Source organism: Mesocricetus auratus, unplaced genomic scaffold (assembly GCF_017639785.1).
Source record: "Mesocricetus auratus isolate SY011 unplaced genomic scaffold, BCM_Maur_2.0 Super-Scaffold_100018, whole genome shotgun sequence".
NCBI lineage: Eukaryota > Metazoa > Chordata > Mammalia > Rodentia > Cricetidae > Mesocricetus > Mesocricetus auratus.
Window position 1 is genome coordinate 22,034,841 of NW_024429199.1, and position 18,502 is coordinate 22,053,342.

Genomic DNA, 18,502 nt, shown 5'->3' on the forward strand with positions numbered 1-18,502 from the left:
AGTTCCTGCCATACAAGTGTGAGGACTTGAGTTTAAATGTCTAGGGCCCATATTAAACACTGCAGGCATTCATCTGTAACCCCAATGCTGGAATGGGTTGTAGAGAGAAGTAGGTCTTTGCAGTTCACTGACTAGTCAGTCTTGCCAATCAGCAAGTCCCAGGTCCATGGTGGGACCTTTCTCAAAATATGAGATCTATTGAGTAAGACATAAACAGACATTCTCATGCATATGCATACACATACATGTGCTTCAGTATGTGCATGTGCTTATGAACACAAGAACATGTATACTCATCACCCCCACATACATACATAGCTTGAGTAGGCCTGATAAACTAACAGTGAATAGTGGTACAGGGTCTCTCAGAATGTAATGGGGCATTGTTCTCTCTCTTGACTTCCCAGACTGATTTTTCCATGTCTTTTGGGTAGTCTGCAGCTACTAAGTCCTGGTTGCTACTAAGTCCTGGTTCTACTTTAAACTGGCTAAGATTGGGCAGGAGGGATGACTCAGCAGTTAAGATCACTTGTTGCTTTTGCAGAGGACCTGGTTTCAGTTTTCCAGAACCCACATGATACCTCACAACTAACTCCAATTCCAGGGATACAGGAGATGCAACTCCACCTCCTGGCCTCTGTGGGTACCAGCCACACATATGGTGCACATACTTATATGCAGGCCAAACACTCACACACATGAAATAAATGAATTAAAGAAGAAAAAGAAAATGGGCTAAAGCTGGTTTTAGTGTTTGCAGTTAAATATCCAAAGGAACACGGTTTTCCATAAGCAGCACATCATCACAGGGTCTAGTGGGCACTTTGTATCTGATACTCTGTGCAGTATAGGAATGGTGTATACATTATAGGAAGCCTCCATCCCTGACTTGTAGGCACTAAATGCCCTCAACAGACCCCAGGCATTATGACAAGTAGATAGCTCCATACAATACTCTCAAATGAAGGTCATCCAAGCCCCAGTGGAGGACACACTTTTAAATATTGTTCCCCTAGCAGCATAAGAGACATCTTTCTTCATTTCCGTCCTATCAAGAAGTAACTCTGCCTCCAAACACACAAGGTCACTGAAACTCCGTTCACATTATTGGGAAAGGGAAAATGAAATCACTTGCATATTTTGCATGACAAAGTCCAAAACACTTGTTATTGCTCTTAAAAATAATTGAATAGATAGATCAATTGTGATAATTCTTATAAAGTCATCATTGCATAAATTTCTTGGTTTACATGATTAGTAGAGCAGATTAGACACTGAGAGAAGAAGGCAATCTTCACATTCTAACACTGTATGGTCTGCTGAATATATTATTATTGTGTAATTATAACAACAGGACTAGCTTCTTGTTCAGCTTCTTAAATCACTTAAAATACGGGATGTGCCAAATGAAAAAAAATCTAATTTTCCAATAATGATAGAGCTGTAAGAGTATTTTAATTTTAGAAAAATATTAATTTTCTCTGAGTGGCAGAGTAGAAAGATTTTAGATAAGGAAACGAGAGCTTTTCCTGTAGGCTTTACTTAAACTTGAAGGGTAGCTCCTGACGGAAGGCGATTCAGCGGTGAGGTGGGTGGAGGGTGCTGTGTCATTCTGAGGACTTGAGAAGTTCTCTGGAGTCTTCCGATCAAAGGAATGGAACGGAACAAAGAGTACATGTGCATCACCTCGAGCACAGACTGTGGGGAATTTAGACTTTCAAAGAGAAATGAGCAGTTTTCAGTACATTCAGAATGTCATTCTTTAAAAGATCCGTATGGTTTGTTTCTTACCATAATGGATTATTTTAAGATGCCCATGAATCTCTAACACCTACTTAAAGGAAACAACTTGAGGAGGGATGCTGGTCTTGGGACAGCCTGAATGTAAGTCAAACTGAAACACAAAAGCAAGCTTATGCATTTAAGAGAAGCCCGAAGTGTGGCATGCCATTTTCAAGTAACTAAATCTCTCCTGATGGATTGAGAGCCTATGCCACAAGGGATGATTCATGCCTGGTCCAAAAGCCATGGTTAGGGCTGGAGAGATGGAGGGCTCAGTAGTGTGGAGTACTTGTTCTTGCAGAGGACCAGGAGTTGATTCCCAGCCCCCACAGGGCAACTTACAACTACCCATAACTCCCAGGTCAGGGTATCTGGTATTCTCTTTTGACTTCTGTGGGCACCAGGCATGCATGAGCTCAACAGAAATATTTGCAAGCAACATACTCATACACATAAAAGTAAATATATAAAAAGATTTTTAAAAAATCCCATGACTGTGGAGGTCATAGACCCTAGTGGGGAACTTACTGTTATTGTTGAGCTAACATAGTGTCAGGCTGCCTTCTAAATATCTGTGTGTACCCACAGACTGATGCTACTCTCACCCTTAATCAGGGAAGACTCTTTGTAGTGAAGGGTAGAGACTCACGGCTACCCAAGGTGCTAAGAACAAGTGACGGTTGAGGTCTCGGGTCTAAACAAGACTATCGTGCCACCGCTCTAAGGCTCAGGGGACATCATGGAAGAGGGAATGGAAAGAGCATTAAAAGCAGAAGACACACGGAGATGCCCCGAAGGCATTTCCAAACAGGAGCACACAGCAGCTGTGGTTTCCTGCACTGAGCCTGCGCAAGACTGGTCCTGGAGGGAGGACATGATCATACATGGGAACCAACCTCCCTCCTGCTGAATTACTAGCTATATATAGGTTCTGGGAGAGGGGCAGTCCTTGTCACATAGATAGCCCTGGCTAAACTCAGTAGTCACGAAACAAAAAGTCGTGACTGTGAAAAAGGGGTTTTTAGGGAAGAGGGAAATCGTCATGTATTGGGGTGAGAGTTAACCGAATGCATTATTTATGCATGTATAAAGTTATCAAAACAAAAGTGAGTTAATAAACAAGAGCTCTCTCTAGGGCAGTGGCTCCCAATCTTCCTAATGCTGTGACCCTTTAATACAGTTTCTCATGTTGTGGTGACCCCCAGCCACAAAATTATTTTTGTTGCTGTTTCAAAACTAATTTTGTTACCGTTGTGAATTGTAATGTAAATATATTCAGGATATCTGATATTCAACCCCTGTGAAGGGGTTACTCAACCCCAAAGAAGTCAAGACTCACAGGTTGAGAACCACTGCTCTTCGGCAATTTATTTCTGAAGACAGTAAAGGTTCTTTCTTCTTAAAAAAAAAAAAAAGCTCATAACATTCAGTGTGGACATACTGGCTATATGAATGAGATACTATATAATTTAATTTGGCATTTAAAAATTTGAAGTAATATGTTTTAATATGCAAAAACAAATATATTAGTAGCCATGATTTATCAGTGATGGTATTAAAGGTGTGTTTGCTTTTTAGTTTATATAATTGGGGTTCTTTTGCATTGTAATACAAAATATTATAATGAACCAAATAATAAATGTTTCTTAAAAAGCATGTAGTCCTTCTCCCGAGTATACACATGGACTTTGGACTCCCATCCAACAATGTGAGATGCACTCTCACCCTGAACTCTTGGGGGAGGGTCTAGGCCCTGCCCTGGATGAAATGACACTATGGATACCCCCATGGAGGGCCTCACCCTCCCTGGTGAAATGAGGGGATATGGGGGGGCTGAGGGAGGGCACAGGAGGAGGGAAGGGAAATGGAGAGGGACCTGGAACTGATTTGTGAAGCAACCTTGTTTCTAATCTACATTTAAATTTAAAAATAAATAAATAATAATAAAGAATTGAAATAGAAAAAAAGCATGTAGTCATCAATTAGATAATTTATTTCATTTCAGACATAAATGTATGCTATGTGAAGATTACATAGGTCTGTTCTTTCATTCACTCATGCATTTATTGAACATTTTCTAGGGCCAGCTGTAGGCCTGGATGCTTAGTATGCAAAAGAGCCATCTGTTGGAATGAGGCAATGAGTATTGATATAGGTGTATTTTTACTTTCTCTGTAATCTCTTTGTTTCTCCATCCATTTTATTTAGAATAATATCCTGTCTTCAGGTACAAAGAGTATTAGGTGAGAAATGAAGGAGACTGATTTCTACAGATTTGATATGTGATCTCCCAGTGCCCCAGTAATTAGTATGGATCATCCATGGGAATACAATGAGATTCTGTCTGCTGTTATGTCCACAGAGGCTTCAGCGACTCTGGTACGGACTCTCGGATGTGTATGGGAAACAATCCCTTGCCCATAGTTGCAGGAGCAGAGGGCGTGACACTAAAAACAAGAAGGGCAACAGAACTTTGTGAAGATGAGGTATGTGTACTTTAAACCCTCTACATCATGTGGCTCAACCAAACTCTTCTATAGACTTCTAGAAACTTAAGGCTGTGTTCCTATGATGACATAGCCACTCTTTGGGTTCCTGTGTGGAAAAGGACAGACCTGCTAGAGGAATGACTGTTTGTTCCATCCAACAACTGACCATGAGCCATTGCCTTCTCTTATTGGAGAATTCACTAAAAATAAGCAAAGAAAAAAATTAAAGAACCCTACAATGGGAATTCCTTCATTTTCCCCTTTGTGTGTGTGCTCATACAGCTCTGGAGTGTCTTCCTCAAGGATCTGGAAACATTTATTTGAAATATAATCATCAGAAAGGCAGAACATTTATCTGTTTTATATTGGGAGAGTAGGAATCTACATCCATAGATGTCCATTAGCAGGAGAGAGATGGCAGCCTACCCATTTTCTTTGAAAAATCCTTTCTTAAACCAGGATAGCCAAAACAACCCTGTACAATAAAGAAACTTCCAGAGGTATCACCATCCCTGACTTCAAGCTCTATTATAGAGCTATAGTCCTGAAAACAGCTTGGTATTAGCACAAAAAATAGTCAGGTAGACCAACAGAATCGAATTGAAAACCCTAATATTAACCCACACACCTACGAACACTTGATTTTTGACAAAGAAGCTAAAATCATACAATGGAGAAAAGAAAGCATCTTCAACATATTGTGTAGGCATAACTGGATGCTGGGGTCTGGAAGACTGCAAATATATCCATATCTATCGCCATGCACAAAACTTCAGTTCAAATGAATCAAAGACCTGAACAAAAATTCAGCCACACTGAACCTTTTAGAAGAGAAAGTAGGAGGGAGGTACCCTTGAATGAATTGGTTACAGGAGACTGCTTTCTGAACATAACAGCAGTAGCACAGACACTGATATCAACAACTAATAAATGGGACCTCCTGAAACTGAGAAGCATCTGTAAGCAAAGGGCACAATCAGCAAGACAAAAAGGCACCCCATAGGTTGGGAAAAGATATTCATTAACCCCACATCTGACAGAGGGCTGATCTCCAAAATTTACAAAGATCTCAATAAGCAAGTCTCAAAAACACCAAAGGATCCAATTAAAAAGTGGGGGACTGAACTAAATAGAGAATTCTCAATAGAGGAGTATAAAATGCTTGAGAGACACTTAAGAAAGTGCTCAACATCATTAGCCATTAGGGAAATGCAAATTCAAACAACTCTGAGATACCATCTTGCTCCTGTCAGAATGGCTAAAATCAAAAACACCAATGGTAGTTTGTGCTGGAGAGGATGTGGAAAAAGGGGAACACTCCTCCACTGCTGGTGGGAGTGCCAACTCATACAGCCATTATGGAAATCAGCATGGAGATTCCTCAGAAAAATGGGACTCAGTCTACCACAATACCCAGCAATTCCACTCTTAGGCATATACCCAAAAGATGCCCATTCACACAACAAGGATGTCTGTTTCACTATGTTCATAGCAGCATTATATGTAATAGGTAGATCCTGGAAGCAACCTAGATGCCCCACAACTGAAGAGTGGATAGAGAAAATGTGGTGCATTTACACCACATTCTGCTGAGTGCTACTCAGCAGAAAAAAACAATGGAATCTTGAAATTTGCAGGCCAATGGATGGAACTAGAAGAAACCATCCTGAGTGAGGTAAGCCAATCACAAAAAGACAAACATGGTATGTACTCATTCATATATGGATCATAGACACAGAGCAAAGGATTACCAGTCTACAGCCCTCACCACCAGAGAAGCTAGGAAGAAGGAGGACCCCAAGAGTGACATACATGGTCCCCCAGAAAAGTGGAAAATGACAACATTTCCTGAGCAAATTGGGAGCATGGGGAGAAGGGAGAGGGAGTTAGGAGAAAGAGAAGGGGAGAAAAGAAGGGGAGAGGAGGACATGAGAGAGCAGGAAGGTTGAGTTGGGGGAAGAATAGAGGAGATCAGGATGAGAGATACCATAATAAAGGGAGCCATTATAGATTTAAAGAGAAATCTGGCACTAGGGAAATGTCCAGAGATCTACAAGGATGACACCAACTAACAATCTAAGCAATAGTCGAGAGGATACCTTAAATGTCCTTCCCTGATAATGAGATTGATGATTACCTTTTATGGCATCCTAGAGCCTTCATCCAGTAGCTAATGAAAGCAGAAGCAGACACCCACAGCTAAACACTGGGATAAACTCCTGGAATCCAGTTGCAGAAAGGGAGGAGTGATGAGCAAAGGGGTCAAGACTAGGCTGGTGAAACTCACAGAAACAGCTGACCTGAACAAGGGGGGAGCTCATGAACCCCAGACTGACTGCTGGGAAACCAGCATAGGACTGATTCAGAACCCTATGAGTATCAGTTAGGCCTAGGCAATATATGGGGCCTTTGGTAGTGGATCAGTATTTATCCCTAGTATAGGAATGGACTTGGTAGCCCATTCCACATAGAGGGGTAATCTCTCAGATTAGACACATGGGGGAGGGCCTAGGCCCTTCTCCAAAGGATATGACAGAATTGAAGATCCCCCATGGAAGGCCTCACCCTGCCTGGGGAGCAGAAAGGGGATGGGATGGGGGGGGCAGGGGAGGAGGGGAAGGAGAGAGAACTGGGATTGACATTGAAAACAAGATTACTTCTAATTTAAAGGAAAAAAAAATCCTCTTTATTAATTTTTTTTTTGCCAGTCCTAGGATTGACTTTAGGATTCTGTGCCTGCTGGCTAAGTGTTCTCTCAGTTAACTATGTCCCAAGCCATCCTTTTACTTTTGGAGACAGTCTCTTACTAAATTGCCCAAGCTAGCCTTGAATTCCCTTTGTAGCCTTGGCAGGCTTTAAATTTATGATTTTCTTACTTCAGCCTCAGAAGTAGCTGAGATTACAGGTCTGCAACCACTGAGCCTGGCCAGCTGGAAAATTCTATCCCTCTCAAACTATAAGACAAATTAATCACTTTGTCTTTAAGTGGATTTTTGTCAGGTATCTGGTCACAGTGTCCAAAAGTACCCAATATAGCTATGTTCAGGGATGGGTACATATGACATGACATGACAAGAGAAAGGAACACAGGTTCATTTAATATGTTTCATGTGACTGATTCTGAGTGAGTAGTTGTGGTCCATCACTCATAGAAACTGGTGCTATGTCAAGGGTGTTTGCAAAAAGAAGCAGGCTTAATGACCGTCTACAGGCAAGGAGACTGATGGCAAACTTAAGTAGCCTTTCTGGTTGGCCAATGAAAATTTCAAGGTCTCTGAGGATAGTCAGTGTTTCTGGTGTTTTGGCCTCAGTATAGTAGAGTTGCATTTTAATTTGAATTCAAGGTCAGCTCCCTGAACTCTTCATTTCAGCCCATGTAACTTCCTGTTCTTAATCTATGGCTCTGTTGGTTTTGGGCTTTTAATCCCACCCAGCTCTAGGTCATTCTTAGGTCAAACTGAAGGTATTTACAAGGAACTACTCTGTAAGACATCTTATGTAGCAGCTGGAAATGGGGGAATTTTAAAATATTGTTAACGGCAGAGGGAGAGGGAGCTCCATGAAGGTCTCGGGGTCTTAAAGGGTCAGAATCCAGGGGTTCAGCAGAGGGGGAGAAGTCAGAAGTGCAGAGCTGGTTACTGTAAACGAGAGGAAGCCAGCTGTGTTTGCTGGCTACAAAGTATGGAAGTTAGGATTCCCTCGTCCCAGAATTCTGGATACAGAGCTTTGTTCTGTGGATGTTCATGTTCTTAGGAACCATTCTTAGGGTCCCCAGGGACGATTCTGGGTTATAAGAGATAGTCTCACAATTTGAAGTGAGCCGTTTTTAGTAAGTGCCAACAGAAAGGGCCAGCCTGTTGAGGAAGGATTCTGTTTCCACAAACCCTACAGTAATGACAAACCAGCGGAATGGAAGGAGTTGCATGTTTTTAACGCCAAGTTTGAAGAAGGGGATAGCTGTGGAGGGTCACTTGACTGGACAAAGGAACAGACTTTCTAATGGCCCTAATTAGAGGAATACAGGCTTTGCCTTCAGATTCGTCTCCCGTCTCTGGCTTCAGACTGCAGCTCCCCCTTCCTCTGACTCAGTGTTGTAGGACATCTCTCAGATGAGAACCTTATGATCATCATCTGAAGGAAGGCATCATCAAGCCTTCATCTGTGGCTTGCCTCAGGGGACAGGAGTGGCAGAAGACCGTGACATCTTGCTGCTTTTGTGTGTGCGTGCGTGCGTGCGTGCGTGCGTGTGTGTGTGTGTGTGTGTGTGTGTGTGTTTAATGCTAGTGTGTCTTGGACTATGACATCTGTTTATTCTTGCTTTAACTGACACCCAGCTTTGTGCTCATCTCTGCCCCCTCAGCTCAAGCTCGTCTTGGTGGAAGCTTCCTGAGGACCACATGGATAGCCTGGGTCTCTAATTCCAGAAGTTAGGATACAGTGGGACTCAGATGGCTGATGCCCGAGGAGTCAGAGATAGCCAGAGATGATCACAGAGGGAACCAAACTGTCCCCCGAAAGACTTGGAGGAAGGTAAACTTTGGACTGGCTGCGGGAGGGTAGAGTTGGTAGGGACCTGCCTGCAGCTCCAGGTTCACAGTTGCTCCCCACTGAACGGAAGCTAATCCAGGCTATCAGTGGGATGCAAAGGGCCTCCATGGCCGAAACAGGTGGGAGCTCTGGGAAGGATGTTTGGGAACTATTTGGATCAGAGTTCCATTCTTCAGGATCAAGGGGGAGCTTGCAGGAACCCATGGCTTGGGGGATACTTCGATTTCTTCTTTTCTCCTCCCCCTTCTTTTCTTCTTAGTCATTATTATGATTCTCTTGTTCCTCCTCCCTCTCCTTCCTTCCTCTCCTCCTTCCCTGTCTCTTCTTCCTTCTCCCCCGCCTCTCTCCCTCTCCTTCTCCCCGTTCTCTCTTCCTCCTCCCTCTTCTTCCTGACAGGGTTGAGAGGCCAGACTCCCTTCTCCACTTTATACCCTCAGCTGCAGTACCCCAAGTGTGGGGCAGGGAAGGTACTGGGCACTGGGTAGCACGTATTTAGCCATTTCAGGGCAAGGCACCCTAAGAATGGAAAGGTGACGGCACGTGTTACAGAAGGTGACAGCAGGAACCAGTAACTCAAAAAAAGAAACCCCAAATCTAAGGGAGTGCAAGAATTTCATCCTGGCACAGATTATCAACGCCGAATGATGTATAATGGGACGGAGAAACAAAAGCAAAGCTGTATTTGGATAATATCTCAAGTCCTGTGTATTCAACAAACTGGTCACAGCAAGATGGCTTGACTGACTTAGACTCCTGTTGTCTCACTCACAAGGGAGAGTAGACAAAGCAGTGGAGAGTGGACCAGGGCTTTGGACTGAGGGTGTCAAGCAGCGTGGGCAGCTATTTTCAGTGCCTCCTTGGGCTTGCCCTAGGCAGTTGCTTAGGAGTATTCAGGGACGCTCGTTCTTTAAGTTGGTAAGTATGACAGTGGAGAGGTCTCTGCTTCATTTCTGATGGAAGTGCCAAGTGTGGCCACTCTAGAAGAGAAGAGGCCTGTGCTGCTGTCCTGAAGGTCAGCTGTGTGAGTGAAAACAGTAGGGGCAGCGCCAGGATGTGAAGAGACAGAGGCAGGCCCATGAGCCCCTGCCCTTGAGCTTGGTGAATTCTCTGCGGCCCACGTGCCAATTTCTCATCCAGTCTTAATCATCCTTAGATCACTCATTAGTCACTCACTAATATAGATGCTCCACTTTTTTTCTCAATATATGTTTTTATTTAAATTAGAAACATGAATGCTTCACATGTCAATCCCAGCTCCCTCTCCCACCCCTCCTCCCTTGTCTCTCCATCAATCCCCCTTCAGCCCCCCACCCAATCTCCATATCATTCCCCAGGGAGGGTGAGGCCTTCCTTGGGGGGAATCTCCAGAGTCTGTCATTTCATCCAGGGCAGGACCTAGGCTGAGATAGTATCCCTCTATGTGGAATGGGCTCCCAAAGTTCATTTGTATGCCATGGTAAACACTACCCAAGGCTCCAGAGATTTCTGAGGCCTCCTCACTGACACTACATTCATGGAGTCTGAATCAGTCCTCTTTTGGCCTCTTAGACATCAGTCTGGGTTCAAGAGCTCCCCCTTGTCTGGTCAGCTGTCTTTGTGGGTTTCACCAGCACGGTCTTGACCCCTTTGCTCATCACTCCTCCATCTCTGTCACTAGGTTCCAGGAGTTCAGTTCAGTGTTTAGCTGCGGGCATCTGTCTCTGCTTCCATCTGTAACTGGATGAAGGTTCTAGGATAGCATATAAGGTAGTCATCAACCTTATCATCCGGGAGGGGCTATTAATGTAGTCTCTCCGCTATTGCTTAGTTTGCCAGTTGGTGTTATCATTGTAGATCTCTGGAAATCTCACTAGTGTCAGCTCTCTCCTCAAATCTATAATAACTCCATCTATTATGGTATCTCTCATCCTGCTCTCCTCTATTCTTACCTTGACTCAACTTTCCTGCTGCCTCATGCCTTCTTCTCCCCTCTTCTTCCCCCCCCCCCGTTTTTCCTGGTTCCCTCTTCCTTTCCCCATGTTTCCAGTCTGCTCAGGAGATCTTGGCTCAATCCACTCCTCTGGGGTATCATGCATATCTCTTGGGAACCTCCCTGTTTCCCAGACTCACTGGCACTGGGATTGTAGTCTAACGCTCCCCTGATCCATATCTAAAATCCATATATGAGTGAATATATACCATGTTTGCCTTTTTGTGACTGGGTTACCTCACTCAGGATGGTTTCCTCTAGTGCCATTCATTTACCTGCAAATTTCAAGATCCCATTGTTTTTTTCCACTAAGTAGTACTCCATTGTGTGAATGTACCACATTTTCTCTATCCACTCTTCAGTTGAGGGGCATCTAGGTTGCTTCCAGGATCTAGCTATTACATATAATGCTGCTACGAACATAGTGGAATACACATCCTTGTTGTGTGAATGGGCAGATGCTCCACTCTTATCTAGGGGCGTATATATGTTCCATGGTCCTCAATGGAACATTAAAGCTATGGCTGTTACACAATCTTGTGTTAGCATTTTCCCTGTATGGCCTATGGACAAATTTTGTTTTGTTTTTTTAATTATGCACAGCAAGAGACTAACAATACCTAACAAAATAGAGTAACTATCCTAGAACAAGTTATCTAACATTTATGAGTCAGTCTCCCACTTAATATTTTCAAATGTGTGAGTTACTGTGGGTAGCTGCAACCTTGAGAGTAGGTTGATAAGAAATGAAGCCAGAGATTACCATGACATACTAATGCTAGAAAGTGAAACAGGTTAAAACAACAAGGAAATAACTCATAAAACCTGCTGAAGAAGATTTGAGAGTTGGGGTCTTGGGGCAGTTATGAGAAGCCAGAACACTCATATCCCTTAGGTAAGAATATCAACATTTTGGTAGCACAATTTGGTGTAATTTATAGTGATGAACAAACTGGTAGTGTCAACCTTGAAATTAGTTCCACAACCTTGAAATTGTTCCACAATTATATTTGTATGATTCTATAGCATTGTAAGTATAAAAGGTGTTCACAGCACTGCAGTTTATGATGGCAACACTGGCAAAACTAGGAAAACCCAAATGTTTCCATAGTCATACCTCTAAGAACAATAAAATGACTGGGCATCATGACTCAAGTCTATGTGCCTAGCCCTTGGCAGATGGAGGCAGCGAATCCAAGAGTTCAAGACCATCTTCAGCTTCATGGCTACTTTGAGGTCATTCTGGATTACATGAGACCCTGTCTTAAAAAATCCAAACCAAGGGTCTGAGAGATATGGCTCAGCTGTTTAGATCACCTGTTCCTCTTCAGAGGACCTGTGTTTATGATGGTTCATAAGTACCCATTAGTTCCAGTTCTAGAGGATCTGATATCCCCTTGTGACTTCTGAGGGTACTAGATACATACATGCTACACATACATGCATACAGGCAAAACATTCACATACTTACAATAAATAAATAAATAAATCCAAAAATAAAGCAACAACAAAAACAAAGGCATAAGGGGGACATAGTTATTTTGAAATGCAAAATTCACTAAATATGTTAAACGATACACCACACAGGACAATATGAATAAAGTGCTTCTATTCATAAGCAATATTTTCAAAGTGTGTCTAATGCATTTACATGCAAAGAACATTCTGGAAGGATTACCCTCACTCAATCATTGAGCACGTTTCATTTGAAAAGTGTGACTGAGAATCTGGAGGTTAGATGAGGGTTCGTTTTCCACAAGTGCATGCTGGGAATTAAACAAAGGCTCCAGACATATCTTTTTAGTCATAAATGTAAAAATAGTGACACCAAAGCTAGAGAGATGAAGTGGGAGCTGAGACAGAAAGTCAAAGCTTCACAGCAATGGCAGATTACTTAAGTCTGAGCTCTATTACTTAGAGATGAGGCGTTGAGAACTAAGCTGAAGTAACACTATTGCAATGATGGCAGAAATAGCGCTGCATAGCATGCGCAGGATGCTGACATATCAGTGCCACAGTGGTGCTGATGGAGACTGGAGGGGAGATGTGTGGCATCTTTACCACGAGGGGCATCTTACTGTTGCGCTGGCACAGAAATAGGCACATAATGTTTAAGTCAATTTAAAGTTTTTCTTCACAGTAAAATTCAGTTATGAGCAACTGTATGAATCCTGATTATTACACCTGCATAGATTCGTGTAACCACCCTGTGTGGCTAAGAAACTGCCATGTTAATGTCCTAATGCTTTTTAAACCACCCATGCATTTACAACCTCCATTCTTCTTAACCCTAGGAAACCTCTTATTCATCCCCTATTCCTGTATTTTCTTTTGCCTTTAGAAATGGAAATATATAGTTGGTAATTATTTGAAACCGGGTTCTTTCACTTGATTCAACACAGAAATGAAATCCCTATTATTTTTATTTTTTTAGAATACAAGGTTAAAGGAAGTGGTCAGAGAAGACCCAATGATGGCAGACATCGTAGGCATCCAATAAGAAATGGAGGAGCCAGTAAATCACCTTCTTGTGACAAAAGTCCCATCAAGTTAAGGTATATACATTCCTGTTTGCCTTTTCTATTTTAGGCATGTTCAGATTCAGGCCCTCTAGAGACATCATTGGAGAAAACTCATATCCCTGTAGGCGGCTTTCCCTGTCTCTGCACATGGAAGTGTAATTATTTGGCTTATAATTAAATTTGTTTGTTAGCTGGGTGCTAACAATCCTCATGGCACACTCCCACCTTCTTGGAAAACTGCTGACCTTCTGGGCTGACACATGCTTATCAGCATAGGTTGTGTGACACAACACAGTTATACGCACGACAAAACTGAGCTGGGAATCTCTATGAGATGCGAGGTTTCCTAGGGATTACTTCTAGCTTCGACTTTGAGGAAGACATTCTCTTTGCTGCTGAGTTCTGCTCTTTCATATACTGGAAACCAGTACTTAGGGAAGGGATTAGCTTTGTGCTTTGGAATGCCTGTCAAGGTAAGCAGACCTAGCAGACAGATCAATACTTGTTAAGTAAATAAAAGAACAAGCTCCATTTCCAGCTCTCTCTACCTTACACACGAGCACGCACACATGCACGTACACATGAGCGCGCGCGCGCACACACACACACACACACACACACACACACACACACACAACGTTTTGTGGAGGATGGTGGTTTGCAATTTTGGTAGCTAGGGAGCAATTTGCAAACTAGTGCACTGTTGGTGTTTTTCAGTGGTTGTGCTTCCATGATGCAGCAGATGTGTTGTGGGATGAGGAAGATGGGCCACTCAGCACAGGTAATAGATGTGTGAAAACCTGTTCGCTTTATTCAAAGGACTAATATCAGGCTATCTGAATGGATCAAGTTTGCCAGTGGGCTCAATTCTGTGTTTCCTGGCATGTTTCTTTAAAATGTACTAGGATTACAAATGCCTTTGCTTTTGGTTTTAATTTGTGGTTGCATTTCCTTTGAGGTCAACCATGTTGCCTATTGGTGATGAAAACATCACGTCTTGAAGTTTGAGAAACTCATATTTCATAAGAAGAGGAGTGGGAGGATGGGACAGCACATTCAACTCTGTGTGTCACCACTGCTATGCTGACATACTGCAAAAAAATGCTTTCCTGTTTGGCCTTTCATGCAGGAGAGAGCTTACATACAACACCAAAGACCGAGACTCTAGTCTGGGTTCAGAGTGAGTTGAAGGACAGTCCAAGCAGCTATAGTATCCATGCTTGGATTTTGTTGCTAACGAAAAATTGGATGTTATTCTGATGAGTTTGCTGTTTCAGGCAAGCTGACATTTCTAAGATGTTAGTATTGCCTGTTTGCTTTGCATTTCTGACATTTGACTGTAATATGCTTTGTACATATTTCTGGCCATGTTGATTGTGGGTCTAAAACACTCATGTTTAGTTGTCTTTTTAAGTCTGTGGATTTGGGGACTTGACTGCTATCATCTCAATGAATAGATTTTGTTTCTTTTAGTGTTTTAAAATCATTTTTCTTGTTGAATTTGTCTGCCATATTGATGACTTTCCATCCATATGGTTGATTTTTTCATCTATTTTTCTGGCTCTTTCTGGGGGTGTGGCTGACTTTCCTCTCCAGGTCTTGCATTGAATTCATCTAATTGTTTGCATCCTCTCAGGTTTGTGATCATTTTTTTTACCAGTAAGTTGAAGTCTTCACCCAGTATTTTATGATTTCATTATCTCCAATCTGAATTGAGGAATTATGATCCCATGGAGGAGTCATATTGCCTTTCCATGTTTCTTGTGTGTCTATGCTGAATGAAACGTGTACATCTTGTTGCATATTTATCTGATTTTGGGGGGGGAATCTTAATTATCAACCTTCTCTTGAGGACTCAATGTTCAGTGCTATACACAGAGAGGAAACAACAAATTGCTTTAACAGCAATAGCATCCAATGTTACAAGGCATAGCAATTCCCTTAAGACTGATTAATACCTAGTAATTACCACCAATGATAATAAAACTGAGATGGAAAAACTACTATAGAACGTGATTTGACCTTTTAAATTATTTAGGGCAAGCATGGAGATGGTAAATTGATGGGGTAAAGGAGGGAGGCAGGGAAATAGAAATCAGGAGAAAAATGGTTAAATAAATGACAGGAAAATGAAGAGGAATGGAGAAAGTGCCATCGATTCAGCATTAGATTGTGAGATATAACAAGTGCAATGGCAAAAATATAACTGAAAAGAATGGTGTCAGAAAAGGAAACTCAAGTGGGTTTTGGTCACAGACGACATGATTATATACATGGACATTTCTATAGACTGTTAGAAAACTTACAGAATCAGTAAGAGTTTAGCAAGGTCATAGGACACAACGTTAGGGTACAAAATACATCTCTTCTTTAAAGTGTTATCAGTGGCAATTGGATAAAAACTATTTGGCATCTCAAAATAATGGCATCTCAAAACAAAGTCAACTTAGAGAAGATGTAAAATACATGAAAGATTTACAGAATAATCATTAGAAAATATTCCTGAAAGAAATTAAAATCCTAAACAAATTGAGAGAGAAAGTAAGTTTACGAGAGAAGGGTCAATGTTGTCTAGATATCAGTTTTCCCCCCAAATGACTTATGGGTTCAGTGCATCAGTGTAGATGGAGTTTGCATTCTCTTTAGGCCAGAGGTCATCTACCTTGGAGACGCTCAGCCTTCCATTCTGAGAGCTGGAATGTAAGCATTGAGCTCAAGATCCTGAGTTTTTACTGCATGCAGGACACAACATTTTTACTTCTTCTCCCATTAAAGTTAGTATTTTTGAAGTATGTTTATCTAGATGGAATATTTTCTTTGTAGAAAAGGTGATGACCCTTTAAAATGAAATAGTGTAAGAGTTTCTGATTTCAATCAAAATTCTATTAGAAACCACCAAAGACCCCCAATCGATGGATGAATGGGTAGTAAGTACTCAAGCTGAGCTATTTCAAGTCATTTGAGGTTGCTATTAAACTTACATTTCTTCTTCTTTTTTATAAGACATATCCAAAAACAGTTCTCCAGATGTAACTATCGGGAGTGGAGTTGATAATATTGATTTTATTCTCTGTGCTCTTACTTTCCAGATAGCTGTCCATGGCCCAGAGAAATGGACAGCCCTTAGACACCTATTAGAGATACAAAACTCAAACCTCACCTTGTCTGTATTTGAAGATGATTCCCAGGCCATTCTTGTGGGCTTTGTAAATTTAGAAAAGTTCCATGTTGATTTTTCACATAAAGTTCCTAGCTGCTCTGGCCTGGAGGAGCCGGTTCTAGGAAAGAAACAGCAGAAACATTGCCAGTATCTTATCGTCACCTGGACGACTCTCTTCTGGAACAGAACACATCAAATGCCAATAATCCTGATTTTCTGCTTTCCCCTGACAAGATTTAGAAGCAAAAGAATTATTCTCAATGAACATATTCTAGAGTTTTACAAGCTTTACATTTAGAATTAATATCAAATACCAAATATAAGCTTATAAATGTGCATATAAATTATATATGATTTCAGGAAGATTGCACATATAACTGGGCTATAGAGAAGGAAAATAATTTTGTACAAACTATTTAAAAGATTTTCATATTAGATTTACTCGTTGTCCTCAACCCCACCTTTTCCTTATTCATCCCTTTGCTTATTTATACCTTTACTAAGTGCCTATCATGTGTTTGGGGCCGCATCAAAAGTGAGGTGTGAAGAGGAATTGGGCATGGTTCCAGCTTTTGGAAAGGTTTACAGACTGGAAGGAAGTGCTTCAAAGCATTAGGGACTATGAGCAATGTCAGGTCCCAGAGCTGAGAAATTTTGCCTTGTTGAGACCATGTTCAGCAGGGCCTCAACAGAGCAGATAATTCTTGGGTTGACCACAGAGTGATGCATTGGGAAGGGTCAAATACGAAGAGATGGTGGTGACAGTTTTCAAAAACCCATGTATTGCTAAAGTACATTTATGCAAAATAATCTGTGAGTGGGTAGGCGTGTGTGAAGAGCTTTACAGACACAGAGTTATGGAAGAACAGCCACCAAAATGTTAGTGGTGCTGTATCAGGGTCACTGATATTCCTAGGATGGGGGATGAATAGGTCCAGAAGGAAAGCATTTATCATTAGAGCAGACGAATCTACATTGGGAGTCTATATAGTGTTTCTCTTACTTTACAGATAAATACAGACTCATAGACTAATGTCTTATACAAGGCCTCCTAGTGCATAAAAACTGAGGCACACACTTCCTGATACTCGATGTATATTGTATTGTAAGATACTTTTGGGAGCTGACCTTAATACCCTGAGGTAGATCAGCATATGGTATAAAACAATATTTCTGTATCCTTGTTAGAATCTAAAGATTTCTATATATATTACAGCAGACCTGCAAAGCACAGTATTTTGTCATTATCCATGTTTCACAGACAAAACTGCGGATGTGAGATTAAGTGACTGGTATAAAAGATTTGGAGTAAATTTACAGAGACCTGGAAACTCGCTGTTAGCTTTCTTGTGTTTCATTCCACCCCAGTTAACTCATTACTCATAGATCACATTACCAACATGGTTCAATCTCCAGACCCAGGTTGGGGACTTGTCCAAGATGAATCAGCTTGGCAAGTCATTTCCCCTTCATCTTTTTTAAAAAAGGGGATTTCCTCTCTTATGAATCTCACTGTTTCCTGCAGCTCTTTGGAATACAAACTGAGTTTTATCCTGAAGAGTCCAAATTGCTTTTCCCCTTCTCATCTGCTCCATACGTTTGGTGAAGACTAGACAATTTGTACAATGCCATATCTTCCATGGCACCCCACATAGTGTCCTGCAAATACAGACAGCCTCACACGAGGGCAGTTGAGTGAGCAAATTGTCAGGAATGAAGGAGTGAGTGAAAAGTGTGGTATCATGTTTAATATCATTTGGAGAGACCATAGTGAAAGCAAAAGCAGAGCTAGAGTCAGAGAGACCTGGAGACCTGGAGTCCTGGAGATGAAGGGAGCAGGCAAAAGCACCTTGGCCTGAGTACTGCCATTTTGACTTTAGACTCCATTTTTACCTGTAGAGTGAAATAAAATTCAAGTTCATAAGCCTCAGGGGAACCGAGAACTTTCCAGTGGCTGACCCACCTCCACCCTATGCCATAGAAATGGTTATTATGCATCTTTAGTTCTGTAGAAACATTATGGCTGTTCCCA

The 18,502-nt window shown here is 41.7% G+C and overlaps 1 long non-coding RNA gene across 1 annotated transcript; it reads left to right on the forward strand.

Moving 5' to 3' along the window:
• Positions 1-3,978: 3,978 nt before the first annotated feature.
• On the forward strand, positions 3,979-14,092 carry LOC121132912. The gene is made up of 4 exons (XR_005869618.1): positions 3,979-4,268; positions 8,632-8,801; positions 13,223-13,343; positions 14,028-14,092. It is a non-coding gene; the product is annotated as an uncharacterized LOC121132912 (long non-coding RNA).
• The last annotated feature ends 4,410 nt before the right edge of the window (positions 14,093-18,502 follow it).